We start from the raw sequence: 3,727 nt of genomic DNA, 5'->3' as shown, positions 1-3,727 counted from the left end.
ATTACAAATTAATGGATTGCTTGGTAATACCACAAAATTCAAATTCAAACAGGAGGATTCCCCAACCCCCTTACTCCCCTATTCCTTTCCTTTTCACCCATCTGCAACTAGGATCTACTTTTCTCTACACCTTGCTCTAATGGTTTCATGGTTTTGTAGAGAAAAAATGGTAACAATCCACCTAAGTGAAATTATAACAAACCCATGGAAGTTCCAACTTGCAAAACTAGAGGGTGCATATTTTGAGTTCACACAAAAACCAATAATCGTGTATGTTTTATATAATCAGCCACCACACAACATTGGATTTTCATATAATTCCTATTGGGAGTGTTGTGGGGTGATAAGTTATTATATTTTTTTTACCTTTAGAAGAACGTTAGGAACCAATAGAGCATTATCCACTTTGTGTATAAAAGCTCCAATTGATGTGAATGTCAGTGGGCATTAACAAGAAAAATCAAGAAAAACATTTGATTTTGCAAATAAAATTGTTGTCTATGGGATGTTGTGATTGTGATGATGTGATGGTGGTGGTGGTGGTTAACGTCCACTGAGACCAAATTGGTCTATTAGACCTATAATTTTCTTTCTTAGTTTCTAATTGTCTGGTTCCTCGTCTTTCTTAGCTAGATTGGTGCTGTAGCTTTCTTTTTTTTCTCTATGGTCTTCCAACTTTCTTTATCTTGCATTTCCTTCATCTCTTCTGGTTCTTGGGACATTGGTGTCTTAGCTTTGCGATCTATTGTGTTCGTCCTTTTGAAGATAGTTAGAGAAGAAGTTTGGTCTAGGAGATCTGCTTTGTTGTTAAATGAAGATTTATTTTGTGCAGTGTTCGAACCCTCATAACTGTTGATGCTTGAGGGGTTTTCGAGTTCACCCTTTTGTTGTTGGGTGGGGCTTTCCCCCTGCTTGTCTTGAGAGTTGTTTCTTTCTTGCCCGGTTTCTTGTGATTCAGAGTTTTCTCGAGAGTATTCTTCTTTGATGACAGTGTAGTGTTCTTTTTGTGCTCCTTCCCACCATGTAGATCCATGGTGATTTTTTCTAGTAGAATTTTTCTGGGAGGCTTTTGGGCAATTTTTGGCTAGGTGGCCTATCTCAAAGCAGGATCGACATCTGAAGAGAACACTTTCATATTCGAGTTTCTGGTTCCACACATAGTCTTTACTTGTTAGGTGTATTTCAGCTGGGAATCCAACGCTGAAGTCCATTTCCACACAGATGCATGCATAGGTGGTTCTGGCATATTTCTCTGTTTCTGGGCACCTGCAATAAAATTTCCCAATTGCATTTCCAATGGCTTTTGGCGAAGAGAAATTCCAGAGATGCAAGGGTAGGTTTGGTAATCTCACCCAAACTGGTGCTGACGTTATGATTGTTGTTGAGGGATCGAATGATGGGTTCCATGGCCACATGAATAGGCCTGATTTTTTCCAAAACTAAAGGCTGGAATCTAGAATACATTGTCTGCTTTCAGGGTTTTCAAAATCTACTATAAAGAAACCCCTAGCACATGGGTAGATATTAATTGCATTAGGAATTAGAGGCTTCCATACCTCCAAGATCCCACTGTGGAGAGCTATCAGCCGCGACCAAAAGCCATTGAATCGGCAGATTAGGGCACTTTCAGAGAACTTCAAAGCCTCATTGAGTGAGGCCTGGACCACCTAGACAGTGGGAGCTGGGGCTTCACTGATGATATGGGCAGGAGCTTGCCCCCCAGAGGCAGATGGAACTGAGCCAGCAGCTATTTTCACGAAGCTGGGAGCCATCTGGAGAATGCTCTCCTGCTGAGTATAAAAGATTTCCGAAGAGAAGCCACAGAAGATTGCCGAAGAGAAGTGAAGAGCCGCAGATCTATAAACCGCAATAAAGAGAAGAGTCGTGGATCTATAAACTGTAGTAAAGAGAAGAGCCGCAGATCTAAGGCCCAATTGATGAGAAGAGAAGTGAAGAGCCGCAGATCTACGACAGCCACAAGATTTACTATTCATATAACAGCGAGCTCCTGAGTTTCTTCTGAATCACAGTTGAACGGAACCACGAATTTTTGTTTTACCGTATTCTAGCAATGGCTGCGAGGAAAAAGCCCAATCGATGAAGAGCCACAGATCTAACTGCAGAAGGCCCAATCGAATTTCTCAGATTAAAATGTTATATAAATTTGTTATTATTTAATTTTATAATATATATTATTTTTTATTAAATAATAAAAAAATTACCCATACTCAATAAATTACATAAATTTATATTTATTAATTTTTAAACTTAACATAATTATTTATTGATTTTTTCATTACCCTACCAAATCACAGAATAAATAAATACTAAAATCATTTGATCACATATCCTTGTGCAAATTTACCTTTAAACAAAGGAAATGGTTGAGTTGACGTGAACTGACGCTGGCGCACAGAGCGTGGTATGCGTGGAGGGAGGAGGAATTTTAGAAGTTGGGTTGAGGTCTTTGAAAACAGATTCGATGCCATAGGGCTCCAATGGCGTAAAATACAAAAATTGCATTCATTTCAGAGTTGAATTAAGTTTGACACGATTACATCGCACTATCAGGAATCGGGCGCAGTCTAAGAAAGTCGGGCGTTTGTATTTTCCATGAAAGTCTGCGTATTAGTTCCCAAGTTTGGTCCTGGTCCACGACTGGTTTCGGTAAATGCGGGAACTCTCAATTCTGATTCACACTCATATTTAGTGGTAACTGCATGAACACGCCCCGCAAAACGCACAAATACGACTAGTCGGTTGACGTTGCTCTTTTAAAGCCACAGTTGTTCCACGACGGAGAATCACCGATGGTGGAACTACTTGCAAATTAATTTCAAATGCCAAAAAAATTTAGAAACAGGAATTGGTGAAGAGATTGGTAAAAAAAATTTATTTATAAATATTAAAAAGAATTTAGAAACAAAAATTGGTGATGAGAATTGTTTTCCTATTAACGAAAAGAAATATTTCATACCTTTGGAATTTTGATTTGAATTCATTCAAAACTTCTGAGCTCCTTATTAGAGTCAACGAGTCACTCATTATGACCGGAAAAGGAGGAGAAATTATTTTAAAAGTGCGAATTGTCCAAATGAATAAAAATGAATACGCATGGTGGTTGCGTTGTACATTTCAGAAACAGACACGGTAGTTGGTCTGTAAGATTGTGCATTTTTCCAATCTTAAAATAGCGTTATTTCTTATTAAATGGAATCACTTTTAAAGGTGGAACACTCGCATCGAATTATGCGGATGATTGCTATAAGATATTTTATTTTAGTTTCCAGAATGGAAATTCCGGAATGTTAAGGTGTTTTTTCACAAACCATTACATATTCTATAAAGACATGACATATTCTATTGCCAATCTAACCATAATCATGTCAACATTTACATGTTCTTCTATGAATTTAACAATAATCATGTCAACAACTCTCGAGTGTAAACGAGTTCGTAACAAGGTATTCTATAAAGACATTTCTTGCTTATCCATGTTCATGGTAGTGGCACATAGAAATAGAGATGATTTTGGTTGCACCAGGTTTAGGAGGCATGAACCAATCCTATAAAATATATAGATTCTAAGCTATCCAGAAGAAATTTGAAAATAAAAAAGGAAGACCTTGGAGAATGTTAACATACTTATCCAAAAATCAAAATCTAAAACAATCAACCAAAACATTCTCCATATGATATCAATAACCTCATCGACATAACTACAATG

Source organism: Pinus tabuliformis, chromosome 5_2 (assembly GCF_031772625.1).
Source record: "Pinus tabuliformis cultivar Carrire ecotype Pingquan chromosome 5_2, CPIR1, whole genome shotgun sequence".
Lineage (NCBI taxonomy): Eukaryota > Viridiplantae > Streptophyta > Pinopsida > Pinales > Pinaceae > Pinus > Pinus tabuliformis.
Note: the sequence above shows the minus strand (reverse complement) of the source record.